Genomic DNA, 16,443 nt, shown 5'->3' with positions numbered 1-16,443 from the left:
AGTACCCCCTTTCCAAAATCTGGATATGTGGGATACTTATTGGTAATCTGAAGGTTGCTTATGGAACTATAGTTTCAAAATTTAATAACCTCCGGCTGGCCGAATAGCTCAGGTGTTTGGTGCGCTGTGCTCCTAACGCGGAGTTTGCCGGTTCGATTCCCACATGGCCAGCGAGCTGCGCCCTCTACAGCTAACACTGAACAACGGGCTCTCCCTGGAGCTGGGCTGCTGTGAGCATCTGGAGGTTGGCGTGAGCTGCTGAGTGATGCCGGGCTACCGTGTACTGTCAGGAGCAGCTGGCAGCCAGCGTACGCGGCCGGTAGTTGGTGAGAGCTGCCGGGGTCTGCTGTGAGCCGGTGACTGACTGCCGGGGGTGGGGTGGGGGGCATTTAATAGCCTGATTTAATTCTGATGTGCTACCCTACCCCTGTCCCAAATTTAGTTGTATTGTCCATTCCGAAACCGGGGAGTTTGGGGGATAGAGACGGGTTTTTCACAATCTTTGAAGTAAAGACCTTTAATGTAGATGTGTTTAAATATATCGTTTATCTTTTTTTTTTTTAAGATTTTTTTTTTTAATTGGGGAAGGGGAACTGGACTTTTTTGGGGAACAGTGTGTACTTCCAGGACTTTTTTCCAAGTCAAGTTCTTGTCCTTTCAGTCTTAGTTGTGGAGGGCGCAGCTCAGCTCCAGGTCCAGTTGCCATTGCGAGTTGCAGGGGGCACAGCCCACCATCACTTGCGGGAGTCGAACGGGCAACCTTGTGGTTGAGAGGACGCACTCCAACTAACTGAGCCATCTGGGAGCTCAGCGGCAGCTCAGCTCAAGGTGCCGTTTTCAATCTTAGTTGCAGGGGGCAAAACCCACCATCCCTTGCGGGACTTGAGGAGTTGAACTGGCAACCTCGTGGTTGAGAGCCCACTGGCCTATGTGGGAATCGAACGGGGAGCCTTCGGAGTTAGGAGCACGGAGCTCCGCCAGAGCCACCTGGCCGGCCTCAATCTTTCTTTCTTTCTTTTTTTTTTTTTTTTTTTAAAAAGATTTTTTTATTGGGGAAAGGGAACAGGACTTTATTGGGGAACAGTGTGTACTTCTGGGACTTTTCCAAGTCAAGTTGTTGTCCTTTCAGTCTTAGTTGTGGAGGGCGCAGCTTAGCTCCAGGTCCAGTTGCCGTTTCTAGTTGCAGGGGGCACAGCCCACCATCCCTTGCGGGAGTCGAACCGGCAACCTTGTGGTTGAGAGGACACGCTCCAACCAATTGAGCCATCCGGGAACTCAGCGGCAGCTCAGCTCAAGGTGCCATGTTCAATCTTAGTTGCGGGGTTGGGGGAGGTGGGAGGGGGCGAGGGGGCGCTCAGCCCACCATCCCTTGCCGGGAGTCAAGGAATCCAACAGGCAACCTTGTTGAGAGCACGCACTCTAACCAGCTGAGCCATCTGGCCACCGGGAGCTGAGCGGCAGCTCATTGACTTCATTCTAGTTGCGGAGGGCACAGCTCTCTGGCCCATGTGGGAATCGAACCGGCAGCCCCGTTGCCCAGAGCTCGCGCTCTAACCAACTGAGCCACCCATCCACCCCTATATTGTTTATCTTTTTAAGACAAATGAGGGTTTTGTGGATTAAGGACTTGTAAGTTTTTTTTAACTGAATAAATTTGACATGTAGCATTGAGTAAGTTTAAAAGAGTATAGCATGTTAGTTTGATACATTTATGTATATTGTAATATGATTGCTAAGGTAGTGATATCACATTTCATAATTATAGTACAGTATTGTCTATAATCATTATACTGTGCATTAGATCTCTGTGGTTTATTTAATACTTGTTACAAGTTTATGCCCTTAAACACCTGCCCCATCCGTTGATAACCACAATTTTGCTCCTTTGTTTTGTTTTTACAGGTTTAACTTTCAGATTTCACATATAAGTGCTATCATACAGTACTTGTCTTTGTCTGACCTATGTTGCTTAGCTTAATGTGCTCGAAGGACCCATAAGTTGTTTTTTTTTAGTTTCTTTTTAAATGAATTATTTTTTCCCCCCTTCTGCTTCCTCCCTCACTCCAGTTCAAGCCATTTTTCTCAGTCTAGCTGTGTAGGACACAGCCCCCTGGCCCATGCTGGTATTACGAGCTTTGCGCTCCCCCTGGCTGAGGCAGTCGGTCGCTAGTTGTTGATCGGCCGCTCACGGCAGCTGTTGCCGGCTGCCGGCTGCTCATGCTGGCTGCTGGACACCCACACTGGCCATCACCTGCTCATGGCGGCACACAGCAGCCCGGGGCAGCTAACGCCAACCTCCAGCTGATCATGGCAGCCCAGCTCCAGGGAGAGCTGTTCACAATCTTAGCTGTAGAGGGTGCAGCTCACTGGTCCATGTGGGAATCAAAACTGAACCTGTGAGCTCTGCATTAGGAGCAGGGTGCTCCAACCACCTGAGCCACCTGGGCCAGCCCAACCCATAAGTTTTGACAGGTGCGCAAGTTGACAGAATACAGCACCTAATTTTGCTGCTTAGGAAATGGCTCATTGTAGCTTGTTTCCGCTCAGTTAAAATGCTTTTATTTTATTGAACATGTATTTTGTCCCAGATAATGGGGATGTAAAGGTGAATAACACCTTGAACTTTAAAGACTGGTGGAATAGATAAACATAAACTGGAAACACAGTTTAATGATGAGCTAAGAGGTAGGCATAGGATGCAGCGGAGAGGCACTTGGCCCAGCCAAAGGATAGTGGTTGATGGAAGGCTTCCTGAAGAGACGTAGAAGAAAGAGATGAATTCCAGGCAGAGAGGAGATGCAAAGATAAAGAGCATTGTCTAAAAAAGAAACTGGACAGCTTGGTATATAAGCTTTTGAGGTGGGAATAGTGAAATATGAATTGAAAATAAGTAGTATCTAGATCGTAGTCTCATTTCACAAGAAGGAGCCACGTATTATCTTGACTGTCATTATCTCTTTAAGTTTGTTTTGAGAAATTTGTTACTAATAGTAAAGCTAGTGACGTTTCCCTCAGACTCCTCCACTCCGACCATAGCAGCTATAGTGTTTTGTTTTGCTAATTTCTTTCTTCAAGAGACAGTGAGCTCCCAGAGGACTTGTTTGTTCCATCCCTGTGTCTAGTTATAAGCCACTCAGAATATTTATAAAATGCTTAAATATAAATCAAAATATTTTCCTTGAAAATAAGTGTTTGCTGTAAAAAAAATAGAGAAAAAGCGAATCTTCCTTAATTTTCATCCTGTAGAAGTAATCACGGTTTACCACTTTTCATACTTAGGAAATACTTGAATGAATGATTGGACATGAATTACTTAAACTAAATTTTATCTAAACTTAGCAAACATCTGAGCATCTACTAATATGGGTTGCCTAGGGAGACAGAATGAGATAAGACAATAGTTTCTACTATCAAGTGACCTAAGATTTGTTTGTTTGTTTTTTTATAAATTTTACTGGGGAACAGTGTGTTTCTCCAGGGACCATCAACTCCAAGTCATTGTCCTTCAATCTAGTTGTGGAGGGTGCAGCTCAGCTCTAATTCCAGTCGCTGTTTTCAATCTTTAGTTGCAGGGGGCGCAGCCCACCATCCCATGTGGGAATTGAACCGGCAACCTTGTTGAGAGCTCTTGCTCTAACCAACTGAGCCATCCGGCTGCCCCTAGTATTAAAACAATGTATCCTTAAATGACTAGAGGAAAAATGAGAGAAATGAAAAAACTTGTTTGGCAAATTTTACTTCTTTATATCTTTTTAACCTGAATTGCATAAAACAATTCCATTAAAGAAAGTTTAAAAAGGAAAAAAAAGAAACTAACCAGAGTTCTATACATAACAATTAAAATTTGCATATTCTTTTATGCACATTTAATTTTTTCATAGTGGTAGTGACATCTTTAAAGGTTTTGTATTTTTTTATTATATTTTTCTGGCTTCACATAGTAAAGTTTAATGACTGCTTAAACCAGCAAATTATTCTAAATTTGCTTGGTCATTTTCTTGTACTTTCAGTTAGTTTTTGTCTTCACTTTTGCTGTTACAGTTAAAGATACAGAGAAAATGTTATAGTCTTTAGTTTTTTCTCCTTCTTTTGGATTATTTTCTTAGGATGGAATTCCAGGAATGTGAGTATTGCGTCAAAGGGTATGCCATGTTGCTCTCCAAGGAGGCGATATTAAAATTGATTAGACCATAGGGGTAAGTTATTTCTAAGAACTTCGCTGTTTTTCTCCTTTTTCCATCTCTCCCTGTAACCCCCCCGCCCCCCCCCCCCCGAGAATATGAAGAGAATTAAGGAATCTCTTGGTCAAGTGATCCCTGCAGAACTTAAAAAGAATCCTTACCTATTTCTATGCCTCAGGACTTAGTCATCAGATGCCTTTTTCTGTCTATACTCACTTTCTTGATGCTCTTTTATCTGGACCCTCATGACTCCTAAATTTATATCTCTAGCTAACCTGGACCTCTTCCCAGAATTCCAGATTCATATATACAGTGACTTGCTTGGCGTTTTCACTAGGTTGTAAAATTGGAGTTTCATGCTTGTTCAAAACCAAATTCCAGATGTTTATTCCCAAAACCTACTTCTTGTGTACAGTATTCTTTTATCCATGGGCATGCATTCCAAGACCCCTAGTGGATGCCTAAAACCACGGATAGTACTGAACCCTATATACACTATGTTTTTTCCTATACATACATACCTATGATAAAGTTTATTTTATAAATTAGCACAGTAAGAGATTAACAACAATAATTAGTAAGAAAATAAGGCAATTACAATAATATGCTGTAATAAAAAGTTATGTGACCTCTCTTTCAAAATATCTTATTGTACTATGCTCACCCTTCTTGTGATGATGTGAGATGATACAATGCCTACGTGATGAGATGAAATGAGGTGAATGATTTAGGCATTGTGATGTAGTGCTAGGCTACGACTGACCTGCTGATATATAATAAGCACTTCTTTGGCGTGTGTAAATTACCAGCATCACTGCTCTTGTGCTCTGGGGCCATTATTAAATAAAATAAGGGTTACTTGAATGCAAGCCCTGTGATAACTGGGCTGTCAACCTGATAATTGATTTGGATGCAAAGTGACTAATGGGCAGGTAGCCTATACAGCATGGATACGATGGGTAAAGGGATGATTCACATCCTGGGCAGGATGGGAATGAGCAGGACTACTTGAGATTTATCATACTAAGAACAGCGCACATTTTAAAACTAATTATTGTTTATTTCTGGAATTTTCCATTTAATATTTTTGGACCTCAGTTGACAGAGGGCAACTGAAACTGGAAGGGGAAACTGCAGATAATGAGGTACCAGTGTAGTTTTTTTCATTTTTAATAAATGGCGACTTCATCTTTCCCATATTTAAACATAAACCCCGGGCCGGCCCGGTAACTCAGGCGGTTAGAGCTCCATGCTCCTAACTCGGAAGGCTGCCGGTTTGATTCCTACATGGGTGAGTAAGGCTCTCTCATCCACAAGGTTGCCAGTTCAATTCCTTGAGTCCCGCAAGGGATGGTGGGCTGTGCCCCCTGCAACTAGCAACGGCAACTGGACCTGGAGCTGAGCTGCGCCCTCCACAACTAAGATTGAAAGGACAACAACTTGACTTGGAAAAAAAGTCCTGGAAGTACACACTGTTCCCCAATAAAAAGTCCTGTTCCCCTTCCTCAATTAAAAAAAAAAAAAAAAAGCCTTTAAAAAAACCAAATTAAAAAAACATAAACCCGTTGGAGTAGTGCTTGAGTTTTCTGTTTCTGTGGCACCTATATCCACAACAACAGCAAACTTCCTCGATTCTTTGTACTTCTCGCCTCTTCCACTAATTCCAGATAGAATCACAGGATTGTTATATCTCACCCGGATTATTATTGCAATATCTCTGTTTACACCCAGCCCCCCTGAAGGCTGTTTTGAGTATGGTAGTTCGAGTGATCCTTTCAAAATATCAACCCGTCAAAGCCATCTATCTCACTCGGAGTAAAAGGGCATAATAAAGCATATGTCTTCCTCTCCCTGAATCATTTCTTTGACTTCATTTCTTCCTATTCTCTCACTTGCTCACTCTGTTCCAGCCACATTGACTTTCTTGCTGTTCTTTGAAAAATATTAGAGTATGTTCCTTCCTCATGATCTTTGATGTGGTATTTTATCATTCTGTTGAAAATGTTTTCTTTTATTATGATTTATTCTTTGACCTAAGGATTATTTAAAAGTATACTTGTTAATTTCCAAACAAAAATAGTCTAGTTATGTTTTTGTAATTCATTGTTAACTTAATTACATTATAGACAGAGACTATTCCAAGTGATTTCAGTCCTTTCAAATTGGTTGAGATGCACTCTGTGGCCCAGTACATGGTAAATATTTATAAATAGTCCCTGTGCTTAGAAAAAATGTATATTCCACAATTAGAATATAGGAATTTATATATATTCATTAGGTCAGGTTTGTTATTCATGATGAAATTTTCTAAACCCTTAGTGATTTATTTATTTATTTATTTTTTAATTTTTTAAATTTTTTTGCTTATTCTGTTAATTACCAAGAGAGGTCTGTCTCCACTATGATTATAATTTTTTTTCTTGTAATTCTGCCAATTTTTGCTTTCTTTATTTTGAGGCTATGCTGTTAGAGATACAGCATTTTAACAATTATCTTTCTGGTTAAATGAACTATAACATTTAGTCCACATTAACTAGCGATACATGAGCTGTGATCAAACAATACGGTGAATGTTTAAATTTAAAAAACAATTTAATACAGTAAAAGACATTGCCATTAATCCCTCTCAAAATACTCCCCCTCGCTTCGAACACACTTATCCCATGGTTCTTGCCACTTTCTCAAGAGTTCTGGAAGTCCTCTTTTAGGAGTGTCTTTAGTTGTGTTGTCATGGCTGCCTCCATGTCCTGAATCATTTTGACTTTGGGGAAGAGCCAGAAGTCACATGGTGCCAGGTCCTGTGAATAAGGTGGATGAGGACACACCGTAATGTTTTTATTTGACAGAAATTGTCAGGTACCAGAAACGATGTGTGACACGGAGTGTTGTCATGTTGGAGGATGATTTATGACACACTTGAAAACACACCTTCCCTCACCCGTAGCTCAAGCCCGACTGACTGGACTGAAAAGGTTGAAACTTGTCACACAGTGTGACTAAGGTTTGACATATTGCTTCCTATATTGAAGATCCCTGCCTTTCTGTTGGATGGCACTCGACAGCAGCATTCACCATATTTTGTGATCACAGTGAAAGGCTCCGTGTCACACATCACTTTTAGTATGGCAATTTTTGTCAAATAAAAACATTACAGTGTGTCTTCATCCACCTTATTCACCGGATCTGGTTACCATGCAAATTCTGGTTCTTCCCTAAAGTCAAAATGACTGTGAAAGGTAAATGTTTTGAATCGATTCAGGACATCAGGCAGCCACGACAGCACAACTAAAGACACTCCTAAAAGAGGACTTCCAGAACTCTTGAGAAAGTGGCAATAACGCTGGGATAAGTGTGTTGGAAGCAAAGGAAAGTATTTTGAGGGGGATTGATGGCAATGTGTCTTTTACCATAATAAATTTTTTTTTAAATTTAATCATTCACCAGTTTTTGATCACACCTCATATTTGGGTTTAAATTTACCATGTTGTTTTGTGCTAGTTGTCTTGTTTATTTTTTTCCCCCTCCCCTGCTTTCCTTTGGACTTAAAACATTTTTCATTGTTCCTTTTGTTTCCCCTACCCCCTTCAAGTTTGAAAATTCCATATTTGGTTTCTCTTCATTTAGAGGTTACCAGAAATTACAACAGGCTTCCCTAACTTTTCGGTATTTAAAATTCCCATTACCTTCTTCCCTGACAATACACAGACTTTAAAGCACTTTATTTCTCCCTAGTAATACGTAAACCTTACGAACACTTTAACCTCATTTACCCCTTTTCAGTATGGAATATTTTTGTAAATTTTAATTCATTCTTGTTTTTGTTTTAAACTGCACTCGGCATTGTTTTAAACAATCACTGTTCATTTTGCACATTTACTCCTTCATTTTTCACATCTCAGACCCGAGGTGATTTCCTTTAGCCTGAAGTATATCTTCTAGAGTTTTCCTTCCCGAGAGGAAAGGAAACTCTAGTTAACGTTGTTTGTTAACTCTCCCAGTTTTGGTTTGTCTACAACTGTATTTAGCTCTACTTCTTGAAAGATATTTTTGCTGGATAAGGAATTCTAGATTAGCATATATTTTCTTAGGTCATATTGAAAATATCATTCCACTGTTTTCTGACTCCCATTGTTGCTGGTGAGGTCAGTAGTTGGGAATTAGAAATCTGCCTTGAAGGGTAATAGTGTCTTTTTTTCCTCTGGTTGTGTTTAAAGATTTTTTTGGGGGGCGGGAGTGTTGTTTGGTTTTGTTTATAATATTTTGATGTGTGTAGGTGTGGATTTCTGTATGTTTATTCTACTCTTGATTTGTTGGCCTCTTGAATCAATGGATTACTAATTCTAGTGAATTCTTAGCCAATTTTTGTTATTCTCTGCCCCATTCTTCTTCTGCTCTTCTAAGTCCCTAATTAAGTGTGTTGTTAGCCCTTCTCATTATATACTCTTACCTCTTATGTCTCTAACTTCTCTTTATTTTGTTATATATTTATATGTATAGATACATACATGGGTATGTGTGTCTCTTCCTGCTCTTTTTTGTGTGTGTGATAAAATAAATATAATAGAATTTATTATAATCATTTTAAAGTACACAGTGGTATGAAATACATCCACAATGTTGTACAAATATCACCACTGTCTAATTCCAGACTTTTTATCACTCCAAATTGAAACCCCATATCCATTAAGCACTCACTCGTACTTCAGCCCTCTTTAAATTTTCCTTTTTTGGGGGGGATATTTACTTTTTTTGAGGTTGCTATGCCTATTTGGAATGTTAACTCCATGAGGGCAGGTGTTTTTGTTTAGATAACTGCTGCATTCTCAATACCTAGAACAGTGCCTGGATATAGAAATGGTTCAGTAAATAACTCTTGAATGACTGAGTAATTACGCTGAGAAGGATGTTTCATAAAATGGCCATCATATTTATAAAGCTCACTAGTGACAATGGTGGCTTCATAACTATGGCATGAGAAGATCATATCAATACAGTTAGAAATTTAGTTTCCTCTTCCATAAAATGGGACTAATAATTACAACATTGCAGGATTACTGTGATGATAGTAGTGATATGATACCAATATGTTTTCTGTCTCTATGCATTTTCCTGTTTTGGATATTTCATATAAGTGGAATCATATAAAATGTGGTTCTTTGTGACTGGTTTTTTCCTTCTAATCTTTATTTACTTCCTTATGCTTGTTTTGGGCATAGTCTATTGTTCTTTTTCTAGTTTATTAAAGTGAAATGTTAGGGTACTTGAAAGATTGTTTTAAAAAATATATATGTCTATAATTGTAAATCGTTCGCTAACAACTGCTTTTTCTGCATTTTATAAGTTTTGGTGTATTTTGTGTTCATTTTCATTCAGTGTATTTTCTCATTTTCCTTGTGAATTCTTCTTTGACTTAAATTTGTCATATAGCATTGTGTTGTTAAAGCCTCCAAACTTCCTTGTCTTTTTTGATTTCTAATTTCATTCTATTGTGGTTAGAATATGCTCTTTGTGATATAAGTTCTTTTAAATTTTTTTTTAATTAAAGTTTATTGGAGTGACAATTGTTAGTAAAGTTACATAGATTTCAGGTGTACAATTCTGTATTACAAGTTCTTTTAATTTTGTTTAGACTTTTTTATAGCCTAACATATAGCCTATCCTTGAGAATGTTTATGTGTAGTTGAGAACTACGTATTCTGTGGTTCTGTAGAATGTTCTTACAGTGTCTGTTAGGTCTCGTCGTTTATACTGCTGTTCAAGTTTTCTGTGTCCTTACTGATTTTCTGTCTAGTTCTCTCCATTACTGAATGTAGGTTTTGAAGTCTCTATTGTTTGTCTTTCTTTCCATTCATTTCTGTCAGCTGTTGCGTCATGAATTTGGGAATCTGGTTTGGTGCATGTATGTTTATAATTGTTATATTTTTCTATTAGATGGAAAGTCAGTCTTTGTCTCTAGTAACCATTGTGCTTTTAAGTATATTTTGTCTGTTGTTAGAGAAGAAGCCACTCCCCTCTTTCTTAACTGTTTCCATGTTATTTCTTTTTCCATCCTTTTACTTTCTGTCACTTCTTTGAATTTGATCTACAGTGTGTCTTGTATACAGCCTGTAGTTGAATCATTTTTTTACCAATTCTGTTAATTTCTGCCTTTGAATTGTAGTTTTAAACTCATGCTTTTTATGTAATTAGTGATAAGTAGGATTAATGTCCGTCATTTTGCTATTTTTTATGTCTTAAGATACTTTTGTTCCTCTACTCCTCTGTTAAACTGCCTTCTTTTGTGTCAAGTAGGTATTTTCTAGTGTAACATTTTAATTTTCTTGTTATTTATATCACACATACACATACACATTTTCTTATTGGTTGCTCTGGTTAAGTAGTTAAGATTACATCTAACATCTTAATTTATTACAACCTAGTTTGGATTAATACCTAGTTAATTTCAATAGTATAATAAAACTTAGCTCCACTCTAGCTTTATCATTCGCTCCTCCTTTGTCATTTTATTGTCACACAAATTACATTTTTATATAATGTGTGCTCATCAACACAGGTTTATACTTATTGCTTTATGCAGTTGTCTTTTAAATCAGATACGAGAAACTTTTTATAATATAAAAAGACATTTTTTCTGTATTTTATATTTACCTATTTGATTACCTTTTTGATGTTATTTCTTCATGTGCATCTGAGTCATTGTTTAAGTGTCCTTTATTTCAGCTGAAGGACTCCCTGTAGCGTTTCTTATAAGGTAGATTTGCTAAGTAAGGGCTCCTCTTGGAATTAACTTGAAATACATGCTTAAGTGTTCTGTTAGTAATAAAGCATAGCATGTTAGTCTGTTTGGGGAATCAGCTAGATAATAATGATCAAATATCTATTCTTTGCCAGGTACTGGACTAAGTGTTAGTGTTGGAAGAGTCTTTTTTTTTTTTTTTTTAAAGATTTTATTGGGGAAGGGGAACAGGACTTTATTGGGGAACAGGACTTTATTGGGGAACAATGTGTACTTCCAGGACTTTTTTCCAAGTCAAGTTGTTGTCCTTTCAATCTTAGTTGTGGAGGGCGCAGCTTAGCTCCAGGTCCAGTTGCCATTGCTAGTTGCAGGGGGCACAGCCCACCATCCCTTGCGGGAGTCGAACTGGCAACCTTGTGGTTGAGAGGACGCGCTCCAACCAACTGAGCCATCCGGGAGCTCAGCGGCAGCTCAGCTCAAGGTGCCGTGTTCAATCTTAGTTGCAGGGCGCGGAGCCCACTATCCCTTGCGGGACTCGAGGAATTGAACTGGCAACCTTGTGGTTGAGAGCCCACTGGCCCATGTGGGAATTGAACCAGCAGCCTTCAGAGTTAGGAGCATGGAGTTGTAACCGCCTGAGCCACCGGGCCGGCCCCCTGGAAGAGTCTTTTTGTTAATTTTTGTTACGGCAATATACTCCCTGAAATTCTGCTGTAGGATTGGTGCTGTGTAGACTTGAAGAGAAGCTTTTGGTATTATCAAGTGATAATCAGATTATATTGGAAAGTGCTTTGTAAACCATATTTATACAAATGTAAGATTATCTATTTTTATTTACTCAAAATATTCTTGTTAAATGAACAACAATGTGAGTTTAATTTCTTACCTTAGGTGTCCTAGTTGTAAAATAGTGAAACTACCTGTTTTCATCACAAGAATAAAGGAATCACTTTTGCCTAGGTTGGAAAAAGTTGAAATTTCAAAGTAATATTCAAATAGTTCTATACAATATAATTCTTTAGTATAACATTTAAAACTTGGAATTTTAAATCAAATTATTTAATTTTTTTTCTTTCTGGAATTGATAGAAGCAGTAGCAGACTGTTAACAAATGTTCAGAATATGAATTTTACTTGTTTATAAGCCGGATCATTTATACTCTTCCTGAGTTGATGAACTTATTCTCAAAATGGACAGTTTCAGCTTGTAAAAAGTAGCTTTTACAATATCTCATAAATCAATTGTCTTAAAAGGATAAATTTTTGTCTTCTATTTTGCCATTGTTTTCTTATGCGAGTTTAATTTTATGGGAATTCTTAGTAACCAAAATGAGAACTTAGTCTACACAGAGTTCTTTGATAATTATCATGCGAAGTACTAGTGCTTTCCCCACACCCTAGGTCTTTACCTTAAGTCCTATATCGCTGTACGTTCTTAAGTTATTTTAGAAGCTATTGTTTTTTGTACAAATAGACAACAATAATGTATGCTTAAAATTAAAGAGGATAGATCTCATTTAGGTGTTCTCACCACAGTACAAATTTTAAAATAAAGGAAAAAAGATACCGTAGTACTATGATTTAGCTGATTTTGAATAGTTCACTCAACTGTAAGTTTTGGATGTACCTGGTATCAAAGGCTCTGTGGTAACATTAATAGAACACAACTTAAGTTTTTGTCTCAAACATCTAGGAACATACCTGGACCACCTGAGCTTGTTTTATCTTAGAAATGCAATATAGGTCTGGTTTGGATCTCTTGATGGAAATTTTTTTAGTGAAAATACTCAAATTGCACCTAAAATGTCCTTTAATCACAGCTTTTGGCTCAGGAGCCACTTCTTGATTTTGATTGCAGAAATTTATCAGCCCTTTAAGGAAAGCAGTGACAAGCTTCTACAGGCAAGTTTAATGTGTGACATGTTACTGTCAGTAAGGGAAAAGAAATGGAGATTTTGAATCAAGTTAGTTTTTAGGTTTGATTTAAACACAGAACACAAATTCTGACCGTATTTACTTACAGTTAAAATTAGAGGAAAACAGGGTATTGTAGTGCAAAAAAATGGTCTTTGGAATCAAATCAGATGTGGGTTTAAATCTCAGCCTTTCCAATTGTGATTTAACCATTTTGATCTTGTTTATCTGTAAAATGGAGATAATGTTATTTCATAATGTTGTGGGGATTAAGCAAGATAATGTATGTGTACCGGTTTTTTGGGCCTGCTATAATAAAGTACCTCAAAGTGAGTGGCTTAAACAACAGAAATTAAATTGTTTCACAGTTCTGGAGGCTACAACTGCAATATCAAGTTGTCTGCCAGGGTTGGTTTTTTTCTGAGGGCTCTGACAATCTGTTCCATGCCTTTCCTAGCAGCTGGTGGCCTCAGACATTCCTTGTTTGTAGATGGAGTTCTCCCTATTTCTTCATATCATCTTCCCTCTATGTGTGTCTGTGTCTGTGTCCAAAGTTTTCTTTTTTATAAGGACACAGCTATATTGGATTAGGGACAACTTTAATTGACTTCATCTCGATTATCTGCAAAGACCCTATTTCCAGATAAAATTACATTTACAGGTATGGAGGTGTATCTTTTGAGTGAGCACAGTTCACCGCAGTAGTGTACATAAAAAGGCTTAGCCTCAGTGATTTCTTCCGACCGGACATATAGGGATATTAGGAAAAGTTGTTATGAAATATGCCTGTCGTGCCATTCTAAGCTCAGATGACATTTCTTCACTCTAGTCTTTTGTGTTATTCCTCAACTATCTTGGGATCAGGAATTCATCTTTGTATCTCTTGTAAGTTTGTGTATAGTTGAATTATTGATTTAACAAGGAGTTATTTGGGAGCAAGGTGAAATTTTGAAGCTCTTCTGAAGAGAAGAGTCATATTCTTTCCCCCCACCCCCCATGTTCTTATTTTGTCTATTTTCATGTTTTGAGGCTTCTCTTTGGCATTCTTGCCTGTGTCTGACTTTATGTGTTAAGGTCAGTATGATTTGGATGTTGTCCATTAATAATAGTATTAACAATATGTATTTGTATAGACATTTATTCCCAGTGGGTTTGCATATATTGTTTTATATGGTCATCATGGTAAATCAGTAAAGACAGTAAAGAGAAAATTAACATTTCAGGTTTATAAAAATCTCCACCCGTGATACCATTAATTTAATAAAACTTTATTTGTGTTTCTCAATGACTTTATTTTTTTTATCATCATTACAGTTTCAGCATATTTTCTAAATGGTTGGTATGTTGTATGTGTGTATCCCATAACTTTATCTGCACTTTGCATAGTTCATTGAGTTGTCAGCATAATTTGTTTAATAGGTTTTTTGTTGTCATAAATACTTGCCTTAAATATTTTTCTGCAGTCTTTTACTTATTTGGATTATTTCCTTTGGGTGAAAATATTAGGAACAGAATTAATAGTTATTTTATTTTGATGGTTTGTGGTAGAGGTGTTTCTTTCCTGATTTTATGGCTTAGGAAACAGGCTGAATGAACTGGTTTGTTTAAGGTGGCATAATTTGTGATGGAGTCAGAAGACAACACACTACTACTTTGTCTGGGTGTGTGATTCTGGCTTCTGACTTTACCTGACACTACTCATGGTCTTTTTCTGCTCTCTGTTGAAGGTTTGTGTTTTATGGCTATACTTCCTGATGATAAAATCAGTTCGTAGTAGTAATATGCGGGGAAGACAGAACCAACATCGTGTCATAAGTTGATTATGGCTGAATTTGTCATAAAGCACATAACAATCGTGGGGTTTTATTGTTATTGGATAATAAAGTAGTGGTTGAGAGTTTGGGATCCAGAGTTGGATTGCCTAGATTTGAATCCTGGCTCTGCCACTACATAGGAATAATAATATAGTATCTACCTTAAGAGGATTAAAGGAGGAACAGTGCCTGGCACATAGCAAACATCAAGTAAATGTTAGTGTATTTAAAGTCATTTAGGACTTGACTAATCAGGCAAGTTTCATATTCAGTCAAGATTGCAAAATAAATTAAGTGATCACAAATTAAATTATATTAGGAATTTATGGGAAGCCTACTCAAATTGTAGTTTTCAGTACAGGCAAATAAAAGACTTGTTTTTCCATCCCATCTTGGTATCTTGGTTTTAAAGTCCAAAGCCAATTAGCTTAGAAGTCATGTGCCCCCCTCCTCCCCCATAACTTATAAACTGATATCAGGGAAAAGTGGCACCTTGGGCTTTTAAAAACATTTATTTATATAATAAGATTTAGTTTCTCATTTCCTAGTAACTAGATACGTGAAGAACTAATCACAGTATTTTTAGTAAGGGCATTCTATGAGATTTAATTTAACTTCTGTGTGAATGCAGTCTTAAAAGTTGAATGGGGACTTAACAAATCATTGAATGGAGACCAATCCAATGATACCCTTGGGCTTCATCATTATTCATTATTTTTATTTGAATGACTTCAGTCAATTCATTCAGCTTGTTCTTTTTTGTATACTTATTCTGTGCCAGGTAGATACTGATTTAGGTTTTTAGGAGGGAACATTGAGTCTGAGGGAGGAGCTCACCAAGTCTTTTTGAAGACTTGGCACTTTCAAAAAATCGTAATAATATTTGTACATCCTCTTGGAGTAAATGGTGTAGGTTGTTCTTTGTCCAAGTACCCTTGGTGCTTCTTTTGGCTACTCAGAAATATCTCATCACATTGTAACTTTTTGTGTGGTTTATCAGGTTTGAAACTTGGTTCTACAAAACACAAAGCTGTCTTCCTCTCAGGGCAAGAGATGTGTACTGTTTGGGGTGTTAAAGGCATGAATGTGGTTTAGAGCTGAGATGGTGGCATTTGGATTGCAGATGAATTAGACATACTGTTTTTGGAGAAAAGATGCAGCCAGGGTTTCTGCATTGAACAAGTCCAAGAAGCTTGATTCATAATGTATTCTGCATGACCAGTGTCCCTTGGAGTTGTGCAGTGCACTGTTCTGGATGCAGCCTCTCTCATGTATTCTGGGAAGTATCCAAGTCAGTTGTATTGGCATTGCTAGAATCTAGCCTGTATTTTTCAGGATTATTTCATTCAAACCATTATTGTTAATTAATTGGATGTCTGTCTTTATTTGGGAAAGATGTAGAACATCACCTGCAGAAGGTGTCTTTTCCCACCCCAGTTTTATTGATATATAATTGACATATAATTGACTGACTAATAGTCTCTTGTCATTGTTAAAATTTTTTTCATAATTTTCTCTTTTTCCTGCAAATGTGTTATGATCCAAGGAGTAGGGCAAAGATATCTTTTCCTTAGGATGATTCTGTTTATTATTTCAGTTCTTAGCTCTTTATAAATCAAATTGTGTATTTTCCCAGAATGTAGATAATTACTTATATAAAACAAATATAAATTGAGAGCTACCACTGTATGAAGGGTTATGTTATGAACAATTAAGACAAAGAAGTTTAGTTGTTAATTGTTAAGCTGAAGTGTTTTTATCTAGAATTTTTTAGGTATTGCTTGCTCAAGCTAGTGAGA

General features: G+C 37.5%; 1 protein-coding gene across 12 annotated transcripts in view; it reads left to right on the top strand.

Moving 5' to 3' along the window:
* NSD1 (nuclear receptor binding SET domain protein 1) overlaps positions 1-16,443 on the top strand; it is a 141,041-nt gene that overhangs the window by 37,583 nt on the left and 87,015 nt on the right. The window lies entirely within an intron of this gene.

The sequence above is a fragment of the Rhinolophus sinicus genome, linkage group LG10, assembly GCF_036562045.2.
Source record: "Rhinolophus sinicus isolate RSC01 linkage group LG10, ASM3656204v1, whole genome shotgun sequence".
Taxonomy (NCBI): Eukaryota; Metazoa; Chordata; class Mammalia; order Chiroptera; family Rhinolophidae; genus Rhinolophus; species Rhinolophus sinicus.
The sequence above is the reverse complement of the archived record's forward strand: the minus strand, read 5'-3'. Positions and strand labels throughout refer to the sequence as shown.